Below are 14031 nucleotides of genomic sequence, written 5' to 3'. Positions count from 1 at the left end.
AGCATAAAAGCTTTCTGGGAGTGTTGCTTGTGTTAGGTTTACTGTGAATGATTCCCAACACACTGAGGCCCTTGGTAAATATTCTGGAATCTGGACAGAAGCCATACAACAGGCAAGTGACTCTGCCACAGCAGGCATGTCCTGTGGCACAGAGGGCAGCGTGCCTCTTGACAGGAGCTTCCTCAGTGTTTCTCACGTGTTTGTCCAATTCAGCTAAGTTCAAATCACAAGTGCAGGCTCTGGTGCCAGTCTGTGTCACGTGCTGAAGCCTCTGTCTTTCCAGGATGATCACATGAGAAGGTTTGCTTTGTGTGCTTGCAGCTGTTTTCCTGTCTTTGCCAAGCCCAGGCTGGGACCATAGGCAGTGAAGAGAAAATGTTTTTTTCCATAGCATTTGAGTAGATCTTTGGCAGAAGGGAATTACTCAACCCATGGATACAGTGTAATTACCCACAGTTCTAAAAGAATGGTACAGAAAGCCCAAATCCTTTGTGGAATGAGACAGGTATGAATAAATAAAGTGGTATTACCTGCCTATTACCTACCTGTTTCACAGATATAAGGAATGTGGGCTGCCTCACAGAGGATAGTGAGGTGGATTTATCAATAGGAGTGAGTCCTGCAACCATAGTTGCAGGACTTTGGAGGCACAGAGGGGAGGTTGCCTGAAACGTGCTATCAGGATTCCACCTGGCACATAATTTGATTGACAGCTCTTCGGGGCAGAGTTGTCCCTAACAAGTCACCCTGGTACCTACCTTAAATCCCTGCAGATAGAATCACTCTTTCAGATCAAGACATTTTCTCCAGGAAGCCCGTTAATGTGCCACTTTGCTTCTTGGGAGCCAGGGCAGGACAGTATGCAGGCCTGGGAACAGAGCTTCTTTCAGGTGAACTTTTGAGCTCTGGGGTCTTGTTGGATTTAAGTGAAGACTGACATCAACGTGATCTACATCAGTTGTTCTTAAACTTTGTTGCACATAAGAATCACCTGGGGAGTTTTAAGAGTCCTCATGCTCCGGCCATACCCTTAAGGCCATTAAATCAGAACCTCTGGGGATGGATCAAGACATCAGTATTTTTGTTTGTTTGTTTCTTGAGATGGAGTCTCACTCTGTCACCCAGGCTGGAGTGCAGTGGCACGATCTCGGCTCACTGCAACATCCACCCCCAAGGTTCAAGCAATTCTCTGGCCTCAGCTTCCCAAGTAGCTGGGATTACAGGTGCCCACCACACCACCTGGCTAATTTTTGTATTTTTAGTAGAGACAGAGTTTCACCATGTTGGCCAGTCTGGTCTCGAACTCCTGACCTCAGTTGATCCACCTGCCTCGGCCTTCCAAAGTGCTGGGATTATAGGCATGAGCCACCTCGCCCAGTCAAGACATCAGTACTTTTTAAGTCCCTTCCCCCAAGGTGGTTCCAAAGTGCAAAGCAGCTCCACAGCTGGGACTTACAACATTTAAAAAGGTAATTGTATTGTTTTAAAAACAGACTAGCAGCTTCTAGAGGCTGAGGTAAGGAGAGTGGGTCCACTAGGGCAATAAAGTGTGGGATTTGGAAACAGCCATGAACTCATGTGAACTGTGGCAGCCTCGGTCTACAAAAGCCTCTCTGGGCTATTTTAAGGAAGTGAAAGAGAACTGAAGGGTGTCCTGTTGTAACACAACTCTTCTGGGCCCCAGCCTTCCCCTGTTGGCTGTGCTTTGGTCTGCTGCTGGCTAGGTTCCCGCAGTGACCACACGTCTCATATGTGCCAGGGTGGCTTAGGTTCTGTTCACATGTAAAAGTCTCCTGGTTCCACTGGTCATTTCAGACTGCGAGGGTACATGTGGTTTGAAAAAGTTGTATCCTGTGGAGTTTGTTGACTCTCCAGCCTGTAGAGAACTAAAGGCCAGGGCTGTGGTGACTCCTGCTAGAGCTGGGGACACTATGCCAGAGTCCCTGGTGTCGCTGCCATCTGAGGCCTACAGGGATTTTAAACAGCTTAACAGAGAAGCCAGTCCTTGGAGGCCCAGGCAGGGCCACAACCAAGCAGTACAACCAAAAGGGATTCAGGCCACACACTGGAGGTAGGGGTTGGACCAGGTCTCCAGGGTTCAGTCCTCCCCAGTTCGAGAACCCATTCCTGCGGTCAGACATTGCCAACGCTTTTCTTGGACCTCAGGTCCCAGCCCTTGGTGCTGGGCACAGGGAAAAGCTTCTTAACTTCGGCTCTTCACAAGACAGAACTTTTGTTTGGTGCCAACCGCTAGAGGGACATCCACCCCAGGTCGCGAGTGGAGCGCGGCGGGCCCTGGGGTGACTCGAGGCTTTCCGACCTGCTTAGGGAGGGTGGCTCAGAGACCACCTCAGTTTTGCTGGGATCGCACGCGGGCTGAGGAAGTCGGGATGCTCCGAAGGCTTGCTGCTCTGGGTGTGCCTCTAATAGGGTTTTCTATGCTTTCTTCGCAATTGTCGACACAAGTTTTCTTCTTCCTCGCTTTCATTCCCTGCGGCAGGGGAACGGCGCTGAAAAGCCAGAGAAGCCCAGGAGACTGGGAGCCGGAGCGCTGGGGACCGAGCCGGGCCTCCCGTCCACCGGAGCTGGGCTGGAGGAGGAGACGCAGAGAGGAGCGGGGCGGGGCGGGACGGAGCCGAGCGGGGCTGCCGGGAGGGGGCGCGGTCCGCCGAGAGAGGCGGGGCTGGAGCCGGGACGCGCGGCCCAGGGGTGGGGACGAGGCAGGTTCGAAGGGGCGGGGCTGAACAGGCCGGTCCCCCGTCCGGGAACAGGAACCCCGGCGGACGGGGCCCAGCGGGCCGCCTCGGTGCCCGAGAGGGGGCGGGTGCCCGAGAGGTGGCGGGTGCCCGAGAGGTGGTTCCTGTGGCAGGTCCAGGGGTGGGCGCAGCGCTCCGGGAGGAGCCTCCCGCGGGTCCCCGCCCCGTCACGTGGGCGCCGGCTCCGGCCGCTGCGGTCGGTCCGCTGGTTGGTCGGCTGGTTGGCCGCGCGCTAGGTCCCGCAGTTGGTCGGTGGGCCGGTCGGGGGGCCGGTGGCCCGTTGCTCGCTGCCAGGCTCTCATGTTTGAAGGTGGCAGGGACACGGGAGCGGCCCGCACACCTGAGCCGCCAGGAGAGGAGCTGCGGCCCCGCACCCAGGTCAGTGGGCTCTCCCCACACCCCGGGCTCGCCGCGCAGTCGGGCTTGGGATCCCTGCTGGGCGCATTGCCTGGGGAGTAGAGCGCCCCCAGAGCCAAGAACCACGAGTCGGTGTCTCCGTGAGCCCCGGAGCGTGTCGCAGGCTCGAGGACGGGGACCCTTCGCCAACTCCCCTGGCCAGAAGCCTGGGAGAAGGGCAGAACTCCTGTGGGTTGGCTGCGAAACTCCACCCCACCCTGCCTGGGATCCGCAGACAGTCCGCACTTCTGCAGGTGCCAGCGTGGCCCTGGAGATGCGCAGGGAGGTGGGGTCCCTGAGTTCTGTGCGGCGCGTCCCAGCCCTGCTCAGCCCCAGGAGCAACAGCGTGGACTAGGGAGCCTCAGGTGGTTGCAGAAGCTTTAGGTCTGTCAACCTAGGAAACTCTCTGTTGGACACAGCGTGTGTCTAGATGCAGCGCCTCAGCTAAAGCCAGTTCTACAGTATAATTGCAAAAATGCAGCACGCTTTTCAAAATCTAAAGCCACTGCATCCCAGTAGACTGCAGGATGGGGACGGTCCTATTTAAAAGTGGGCTCCTCTTCACCTCCTCACATCAGACTCCAGACCCACAGTTTTTCCTCGGAGGAAAATAATATTATATAATTAGAGACCAGAACTTCCAGTGTTTGGGTAGGATTAAGACAGGCATTCTTGCCAGTGTTTAATCTTCTTAAAAAAACGAATGTAATTATATTTTTACTTTTAGAGCAGCCGGATATCTAGTATAGCTCCGTCTCCCTTTTCTATATTTTGGTCTACTTCCTGTCTTTCTCTTCATTTCTCTCCTTTCTCAACCCCCCTCCTTAATTGATTATAATACAAATCTGAAGTATTTTCAAATTTTATAGTGTATTATGTGAAATGGTCAACTACAGAAAAGTAGTTGACTTTAGACATAATTCATCTTCATCGTATTCAGTCTTTGATTATTATAGGTGTATGGAAAACACTAAATGTTATCTAATTTAGAAATTATTTCTCTCTTGGGCTTGAGAGGTATCCCATTTACCCTCTGCTTAAACTCATATCTAAATAACTTTGAAGTGGGAGATGGGGAAGATTGATGAGGTTTTCACTGATTGCATTTATCTATGTTTTATTGAATATATTACAATTATTAGTGATACTACTTTAAGATTTGGTGATGTGACAGTTGTTAGCTTATTGCTACCGGAGAAACAAACTGCTTACCATGGTGCCTTCTTTACCGGGTAGCTAAGGGAGATGCGCTTTGACTTTAAGACTAAGTGGATCCAGAGGAACAAAGTTGTGGGAATTCCCGTCTTTCATCTGAGTAGGGAACTGTTGGATAATTTTAAGAAAGGGTGATGTGATGGACCTCAAAGGATTCCTCCTGGGTTTTTCGAGGCAGAGAAGGGTAGAGTATGGCCTGGGCTGTGACAGCTGTGTGGGCAGGCAGGCATGGATTTACCATGAAAAGTGGCCAGTGGTCCAGCTTGGCTCTTATGGCGAGTGCTAGACAGTAAAGCTGGTGACAAGGCTGGGAAATGGTCCCAGCTGTCCAGTGCAGAAGTCTGCACTTGGTCTGAAGGCACAGCAGGGGCCTGACTGATGATTCTGTGAATTTCTCAAAGTCAAAGACCTTGGTCCTTGACCCTCCCAATTCCTAGCCTGATACAGAGAAAATTCAGTAAATATTTGTGGAGTGAATGGTCTGACAACACTGTAGAGCAGAGCTTCTTAAACTTCAACAAGTTTCAGAATCTTGCGGAAACCTTGTTCAAATGCAAATTATGATTCAGTAGGTCAGGGGTGGGACCAGATAGTTTGCAGATTCCCAGGAGCATGCTGATCATTTCCCTATGTATAGCAAGATTTAGAATAGCAATTTGCAAACCTGGCTATGCTTCATAATCGCCTGGGGAGTTTTGTAAAACGTTCAGATTAAATAGTCAGGGATGTTTTTATCAGGTTCCCTTAGGCGATTCTGTTGACAAACCCGAAGGCAATTGCTGCAGTGGCAAAGTTCTGGCAGTGTTGTGGGAAGCAAAGTCCAAGGGAAAAAGACAGTGGGGGCGGCGAGGCTGGATGGGAAACTGGGAGGCTGATTCAGGGTAGAAGGGATGAGGCCTTATTTGAGCCTGAGAGTGTGGTGAGGAGGGGATAGGTAGGGAGACTTTGGAGAGATAGAATCTGTAGGACAGAGGACTAGGGAATGGGAGGTGTCAGTCTCCAGACTGATAGATGGAATGAGAAGTGGGCCGGGCGCGGTGGCTCAAGCCTGTAATCCCAGCACTTTGGGAGGCCGAGGCGGGTGGATCACGAGGTCGAGAGATCGAGACCATCCTGGTCAACACTGTGAAACCCCGTCTCTACTAATACAAAAAAATTAGCTGGGCACGGTGGTGCGTGCCTGTAATCCCAGCTACTCAGGAGGCTGAGGCAGGAGAATTGCCTGAACCCAGGAGGCGGAGGTTGCGGTGAGCCGAGATCGCGCCATTGCACTCCAGCCTGGGTAACAAGAGCGAGACTCCGCCTCAAAAAAAAAAAAAAAAAGATGGAATGAGAAGTGAGGAGAGAGAAACCATTCTGGGAAGATTCAGCTTTGGGCCTGAGGAATGGTATGGCCTTTAGACTGTAATGTTTAAGGTAAAGTTTAGAAAAGTTTAGAAGTGGTTTTTGACTTGGCCATAAGATCTTTTTTTTTTTTTTTCCTGAAATGCAAATTTGCTCATGATGCTGTCATGTTTGAAATCATGTTTGAATTAGGTGGAGCTCCTAATGCAAAATATAAGAAGGAAGTGCTAATATAAACGCAACTGACAAGGTATTTAAACATTCCATTCCACAGCCTGTTCATCCCCATTCAAGATGTGACGCGCAGTCACCCCTTGATGTGGTCACAACTAGACCGAAACTTTTGGCAGCTTTGTGTATTCCTGAGTCACTATTTTTTCTGCTTCCTTCTTCCTCAGAGGAGCTCCACTTCCCTTGGACTTTACGTTTCTTAGCATCGTTCTTTGGTTCCAATGCTTGATGGCACCTATGTTTCTCTGTCTTCATGTAATCTATACGTAGTTCTAGGAAAGGTGGGCTTTATCCTTTATATACCCTTAAAGCCAAGTCTTGTTTGACTTTGTGGATCTTCACAAGCTTCATTCTTTTCTCTCACACATCTGGTAAATAATCTCCTAGGATAGGGGGACAATCTGTTTAGCTTTAGGCCCAGATCTCTTTAGCACCTTGAGTTCCAGGGGACTGCTGACTCTGAGCTTTGTCTTCAGCAAATGTATGATTTCTCTTTGCCTTAAGGTCCTTGGCTTGGTGCTCCTTGGTAATTCTTACTTTCATTTCCTCTGTCTGTCATGTTAATGCTTACACATTTATGCACATTGAAAGCTGAGCATTCATTGTGCATGATACTTTTAATCACCCTGCCCTATGTTGTATAGAAATCATGACCCCTAACACACTTATATGTGGGAGGCCTAGACACAGAAGGAATAGGGCTGTCTCTCTGATAGGATAAAATATACCATCCTTGTATGGCGTTCAAAGCTCTGCAGTGGTGGGCCCTACTTTAGCGATCCAACTGCATCGCCACTGTTCCCCAAACTGAAAAGCCGAATAATTTCTATTCTTTTGTGCTTCTCTGCCTTTGCATACACTATTTCATCTTCCTGGAAAGCCCTTTTATCGCTGCTCTGCAAGATGTATAAACTCTTATTAATCCTCAGGATGTAGATCAAATTCTTGAAACCCCGTTGCCCCTAAGTCATTTTTGCTCTTCTGTTATGTACATATCACATCAAATACAGATCTGCTATGCTATTTCATCACTTTATGTGTATGTCTCTATCCATACCCCTCCTAACTCTAAGCTGCTTTAGGGCTATATCAGCCCTTGTGTGTGGCCCCACACTTAGCAGATGTTCAGGAAGACTCTGTGGTAGACATGGGCCTTGAGCTGGCTGGCTTTGTAATGTTTATTTCAGCGAAGAGGGAAAGAGGCTGGTTATCTTGTGTGGTAGATAAGAGAAGAAACAGGAGCAGAAGCTGAAAGACTGGGAGGAAGGACAGGTCCAGTGAAGTGTGGGCCCACATGGCTAGAGTCATGGGGTTGGGTGGACACTGGGAGAGGTGAGACTGGAGTCTCAGGCTGGGAAGAGATCATGGAAGTCCCTGAAAGTTGGAGCTAAATAATTTAAATTTTATTCTGATGACATTGAAGGTTCCATACTCAAGTATGGAAAAGACATGGTAAAACTATTTGTTCAGGTTGATTCTAGCTGGGAAGGGCGGGTTGGAGGGACAGGGAGGAACTTCTTATGAACACAGGCTGTTAGAATAACCCATTGAGGTAGCTTAGGACCTAAATCAAAGCAATGGCAATAGGAATAGAGAGAAGGGAGCAGAGGCGAATGAGCGTGCCAAGAAAGCCAGCAGGATTTGGTGGCTGATTGGATTTGAGGGAGAGAGAAAAGAGTCAAATTGGATACTGACATTGTGTGTTAGTTTGCTGGGAGAAGAATGAGGCAATTGTTAATAACATGAAAGCATGGAGGAACGTCATGGAAGGGGGAAGGGAACTGAGAGTGGTTGATTCTTTTGGAATCAGAAGGGAGCCTTGGGTAGTTTCTTGATTGCCCATTATATGTTTACCCATGAGAGGATGGTGAAGCCCAGAGAAACCTATCCAAGATCGCTTAGCTCTTGGTGGTAGAACCTATGCCTCCTGCCTTATGGCCTAGGCTTCTATCTTCTGTAGCACATGAGTTTAGCCAGAGGAGAGCTGCCAGAAGGTCCAGATGGAGACTGCATTAGGCATTGAAAAATGAGAATGAGACCAGGTTTGGGGTGAATTCAGCCTGCAAAACAGCTAAGGCTGAAGTCTTATAGGTCTAGCGCCCAGACAGGAACTGTCTGCTGGTTGCCAATGCCATAGGGGCCCAAAGGCTCATGAGGCCTCCTTTTTGCTCTGTGGCCTAGTTGTATGTGGGGCTGATGGGAGGTAGGAAGTACTTTTAGGGTGTCAGCACTGTTATAATTATTATGTTCAGTGTGGGCACATGTGTATTAATTTTCCTCTGCGAATGTAAGCACCCATCAATGTATCAATTCCATGGAAAGTTATAGTCCAAGGCCCAAACACCTCCCCTACTCAAACTTTAGGGACACATCAGTCACCTGTTATAGTGTTGGAGTGGGGATGGGGATGTAGGGAACAGCTAGCTAGGGAAGGCAACCAGCCATAAGGACCTCCTCTAAGCAGGAGCCGGTGTAGAGCCAGGATCACAATTCAGATGGCCCAATGAGGGAAACAGCTATCACATGAGGAGTGAGGATCTTAATCTAGAATCTGCACTGCTGTCAGGAGACTCAGTGGCCCTGAGGCTGGAGTTCCTCAATCCTCCTCACCCCGCCCTTCCACACTTCACTGCCCAGCCAGGCTCCTCAGCCTCCAGCCTCCCAGGATGGAGTCTTGTCTTGCCATGCACCCTGACGTAGCGGTCACTTCTATTTCCTAAGGAAGAGCTGGGTTAGTGAATGTGAAACATTTGAATTATTGTCTGAGATGTGGTAGTTGCCAAATAAAGACATATACATAAATAATACTAGGAGTCAACTTTGAGGGAAAACTTGTCAAGACTCCCTTTCTCTTTTGAGCTTTGTAGTGGAGTCTTGCCAGTTTATACCTCATCTTGTTCTGAAGGTTTTTTGTTTTTGTTTTTCATATTAAGACCAAAATGTGTGCACAAGCCTGCTCACCCATGGTAAAGTGTCAGGGACAGCCACAAATTGCACAGATTACAGATTTAGATTTGCGTTTTTCATTTCTTAGGAAGTAGGTGGGTAGAGGATCTACTAATGCATCTCCAGGAAGGCATTTGTGAGCCCAAGAGAGGCTGTGGGGAATAGATCCCACATTGTCTCTTCCCAGGCCTGCGGCCGTGTTGATATTCCCAGGTGGCTATGCTTTGAGTATTTTTCTTTCCTCCTGGGAATAAGGACAGGCATAGGGAAGGAGGTGATCCAGATCTCAGGATTTCTCTGCCTGCTTAGGGATGCCAGTGAGGGGTGTTTAGTGGGGATACTCTTGCCCCTGCTGTCCAGGGTAAAGTTACACTTCCACAGTGACTTATGTGCATGGTTGAAATTCAGCCACCACATGCAGCTGGGCCTCTCATTCTGACTGGAGGGCCACTCCTGTGACTGCACAGGGTGTCCCAAGAGGTCTTCTTAGTAAACTTCTCCAAGTTGCTTCTGGCAGAAAGGTCCAGAGAACTCTGCCAAAAGGAACTACTTGGTTGACAGCTGTGTGTATGTGTGTGTGTCTGTGAGTGTGTATGTGTGAGAGAGAGTTGTGTAGGAACCAAGAGGTTTGTTATAGGGACAAGGGGGACAGAGAGGGGGTAGAGCCAGAACTCAAGCTTAGGAAGACCAAAAATGGGTTACCTCTTTTTTGCCCTCTCAGACAAGAAAGCCTGTCTATTTGGGAGCAACAGTTTCCTTTTCCCAGCACGCAAGTCTGTATTCCCTCCTAATCAAAGATGTTTTTGCACGAATAGCTAGCGCAGTGCTGGACTGCTTCATGGAGGCAGTGGAGGTGTAGACTGGCCCCACAGAAAGTTTCTTCCACAGGAGAGGACAGAGCGAACTTCCAACTTTGGTGGGTTTGACAAATGGCTTGTTCCATGAGGCGAGGGTAGTGTTATTCTCATTTTATGGGAAACAGGTGCCAGAGAAGTAAAGATACTTTTGAAGGTTCCAGAGTATTCAATTTAAAGTAATTTATTGTCCAAACTGTACACTTTTGAAAGTGAAAGGAGGCACATTAATGCTAAACTGGGCAGGGCCTGGAGATGATCAGGATCAGGCACAATGGGATGTGTGGTTTCAAATTCAGCGTTCAAAACTCCAAATTCTATGAGCAATGCAGGCAGGAAAGGGAAAGGATGGGGTGGGAGAGTGGATTGGCTTAAGAGGATGGAAATTGATTTGGGGTAGGAATGGCAGATTCTTCTAAGGCAACATTTCACACCAAGGCAAAGGAATAGTTCTTGACTCTGACACCTGACCTTGACTGGATGTCATGAAAAAGTTTTATTACATAAGCTCTTCCTGTGACCAGCCAGCCAAGACATCTGGTTCTTGGATGCATGTGCTCACCTGGTAACAACAAAAGCCTGTGTGTCTGTCTGGGCTTTCACTATGCCTGCTCACTGGTGCGGCAGAATGCCACGGGCAGGGATTATTGTCCTGCTTCTGGAGATGAGGAAACTGACTCCTCTTGCCTGCCTCACCCCCTCATTCTATCATGGCAGACAGCAGGTTTTCCTCCAGCATGAGGACGTGGCCTGCCTAACTCCTGAGGATCCTGGTAGCTCTAGAGTGGAGAGTTTGAATCAGACAGTCCTCCATTAAAATCTCAGCTCTGCACAAATTTCCTGTTGCTCCTTTGAGCAAGTTTCCTTACCGCCTTGAGCTTTATGTTCCTCATCTGTTTAATGGGAACAACAATAGGCCAAATCATTTGTTGGTTGTGAAAATTAAATGAGATGAAATGTTGACTCCAGTGCTTGGCACATTGTAGGCAGTCAGTAAATGCTATTATTCCCTTCTCAGGAAGCCTGAAAGAAATAGTTTGTCAAGAGATACTTAGATCATCCAGAGGGCTTATCCTGAAATTTCAGGTGGGAAGTTGCATGCTCTGGGCTTCCAGATATGACACCGAAAGGCCAGCCATGGTGGAGGTGAGCAGAAAGTCCAGGAGGCAGAAGTACATGACAGGGTAGAGAGAATAGCCTGGATTCAGGTGGCTGTTCACCCACATAACAGTACAAAAGCAGCAATCAGAGAGAACGCAGAGCCCAAACCAGCTGGACGAGACGTGACAGGGATAAGTGCAAAGTCCTGCCCTTAGGCCCTGAAAATCAATTCTGTGAGTGTCCTACCCATCTGTGTGGAAAAGCCCAATACATTGGCTTAGCCTGGCTACATTAATTGAAGTCCTGGGGTTAGATCTTGGTGGAGGATCTCTTCCCTGCATTGGCTGAGACTTGCCACACCTGGAGGTGATGCTCTGGCTTCCACACTTTAGGGGAGAGACCTCAAATGCTGCAAAGCCGAGTATCCCTGTCTTACAAGCTTTGTAGGGGCCCAAGGACAGTCAAGAAGATATAAGGGAATGACTGCTATTTTCAGGTGGGCTAGGGGGCCAGCATGTTCTGTGTTGCTCAGAGGGCAGAGCTGAAGACCTATGGTAGTGATGGCAAAGAAAACTGAAGACGGGGCAGATTCTACTTTGACATAATGTAAGAAATTTTAAAGAACTCAAGCTTGTCTCTAGGGCCAAACAGCTGTTTTAGAGCAGATATTGGTGTCTACCTGCAAAGGGTATTGTCCAAGCAGTATTGACTGGAGAGGAGTTTATGAAATAAGAGGGAAGAGGGCGTACTGAAAGGTTATAGGTCTAACTAAAGTGCTGTAGGATTTTGGCAAAGGGAAGACTTTGTGGGTCAACCAACTGGGTGGGATCCTGGGGAGCCAGGAAGAAAAAGCTCTATGGGGATCCCTGGTTGTCAAGCGAGTAAAAGGCATAGAAGCCCAAGTGAGCAAAGTGGGATCAAGAAATAATAAGGAATCCAGCTTAGCTAGACTCTCCCCATTGTTAAAAGTCAAAGAAAGAAGTTGGGACTCTAAGGGAGAAAGGAACTTGAATGCTGAACTGAGAAGCTGACTTTATCCTGTCGGTAGTGGGGAATAATTGGTGGCTTCTGAGCGGAAATGACTTGCAGCAGAATGTAGGCTAGAGTGAGGGTGGGAGGCTGAGGAAAGAGCAGCCTTAAAGCTGTGCAGAAGCTTCTGTATCCCAAGTCACAGGCTGAACATCCCACTTAGTGACCAGGGCTGGGAGAGGGGTAAGGCTCTGAGCAAATGTCTTTGTGGGCTGAAAATGAGACTATGATCCCAAAGAAGCGACTGGACTCTGTGTATTCTTTGCTGATGCCTACCTTGGCCCAACTACCTGACTGTGGCCTGAAAGCTGTTTTAGACTCACTTGCCAGCCCTTGAAGATTTTGAGAACACACTATCCTGAGACCTGGAGAACCAGGGCATGTGGTGTGAGACAGCTGGGTTCACAGCATCCTAGAGGGCATAGCAGGTATAGAAGGGAGTGATCCAGGAGGACACTGGTCACAAGAATGTCCTCCTGGATCACTCCCTTCTATACCTACCATACCCTGGGAAGTCTGGCTGTCTGCAGCTTGGGCCACAGAGCGAGCAAGAGTCCATCCCTGGGAGGAGGCAAGGAAAGGATGTGGATGCCAGGGCCTCATTCAAGTAGGCTGAGGTTTTGGGTAGGGTGTGGTGTATCGGAGAATGAGTGCTATGGTTAGGCAATGTGGATGCCTGAGTGGCATGATATCTTGGTCTGGGTGTCAGGGAGGGAGTACGGCAAGAGTGGTAGGAAGAGTGGCCATGGAACCCCAAGGTCAGAACTGGCCCACTAGATCGGGGGAAACTCCTACCGGTTAGCAGCAGAGGTAAAGCATAATTCTTAAGTACTGTGGAATCAGTAGGCTTATGACATTATTTCTTATTTCAGTCTCTAAATAATTTTTGAACCATCCTCTATGCTGAGAATGGTGATGATGGTACCACAAGATTATAGACATCTCCCCTGCCTGAACGGAACTTAAGAAATGTTCCTCCTGGCCAGGCATGGTGACTCACGCCTGTAATCCCAGCACTTTGGGAGGCTGAGGCAGGCGGATCACAAGGTCAGGAGTTCAAGACCAGCCTGGCCAACATGGCGAAACCTCACTTCTACTAAAACTGCAAAAATTAGTTGGGCATGGTGGCAGGCACCTATAATCTCAGCTACTCAGGAAGCTGAGGCAAGAGAATTGCTTAAACCTGGGAAGTGGAGGTTGCAGTGAGTTGAGATTACGCCACTGCACTCCAGCCTGGGCTACAGAGCAAGCCTCCATCTCAAAAATAAATAAATAAATAAATAAATATATCCCCTTACTCAAACTGATAGTAGTAACTGCTGAGAAAATACAATTAATATTCAGAGAAAGATGTTGGGGGACGTGACTTGCTGAGGAGGTGGAATTTGAGATGTGTCCTGAAGGAAAGACAGGGACTGGAGACACCCTTTTCTGTGGAGCTGAAGGGAATTGCTGGCAGAGGGAACAGCAGTGCACAAAGGAAGGCATGAGTAATGCCATTAAGGGGCACCTGTGAAAAATAGCTGGCGGTGTGGTTTGGCTAGAACTGAGGAGTAAATGAGATTAAATAGGGCACCAGGGATTGGAAATTACGACCTATGAAGTACCCATCATGCATCAGGCATTGAGTACAGAGTCTGTGCTCACTTAAATTTCAAAGCAGCCTTTCAGGGCTTTAACTGAAGAGGAAATGGACTCCAAGAAGATGCCTGATCGTCCCAAGGTTCCCTAGCTGGTGAGTGCCCGAAATAAGATTGATGCCCAGTCTGCCTGACCCGAAACTCTGTTCTTTCCATTCAGTCTTGCCACCATGTTTAGAATCCAGATAATACAGTCTCATATTTACAGTGAAGATCTGTTCTTACCATATCGGGGCAGGAAGATGGTCAGATGGCACGTGGCAAACCACATTAATCCTTTGAGAGGCAGTTGGTGGACATGGCCAGATTGTCACAAAGCATATCTCAGTTCTAATACATATATATGTATACATACACATATATATTTAGGAAGTTAATCTCTAACTTCCTAAATACAGTTTTACACATTACAATAGAAACGGTTACTCCCAGACTGCTACAGGCAATTTCTGAATTGCTGGCTGAATTCCAGTATTTTCTCAATCCTTCAATAAAGTATATTAGAATGGAGCAAGATAA

At 48.3% G+C, this 14031-nt stretch overlaps 1 protein-coding gene and 1 long non-coding RNA gene across 9 annotated transcripts in view; one reads left to right on the top strand and one right to left on the bottom strand.

Annotated features, from left to right (window-relative positions):
- The window catches only part of LOC135270112 (uncharacterized), a 54464-nt gene extending 53138 nt beyond the window's left edge, over positions 1-1326 (bottom strand). Inside the window, exon 1 of the long non-coding RNA XR_010338360.1 lies at positions 759-1326. This is a non-coding gene — a long non-coding RNA (uncharacterized LOC135270112). The remainder of the gene's footprint in view (positions 1-758) is intronic.
- A 1700-nt stretch (positions 1327-3026) lies between these two features.
- Positions 3027-14031, top strand: part of PPFIBP2 (PPFIA binding protein 2) — a 138865-nt gene continuing 127860 nt past the window's right edge. For all 8 annotated transcript variants that reach the window (XR_002479325.2, XM_021675113.2, XM_021675114.2 and 5 more), the window contains exon 1: positions 3027-3134. The gene's annotated coding sequence lies outside the window, so the exon portion shown is untranslated. The remainder of the gene's footprint in view (positions 3135-14031) is intronic.

Source organism: Aotus nancymaae, unplaced genomic scaffold, assembly GCF_030222135.1.
Source record: "Aotus nancymaae isolate 86718 unplaced genomic scaffold, 86718_ANA_hifiasm-v0.15.2.pri h1tg000059l, whole genome shotgun sequence".
Classification (NCBI taxonomy): Eukaryota; Metazoa; Chordata; class Mammalia; order Primates; family Aotidae; genus Aotus; species Aotus nancymaae.
The sequence above is the reverse complement of the archived record's forward strand: the minus strand, read 5'-3'. Positions and strand labels throughout refer to the sequence as shown.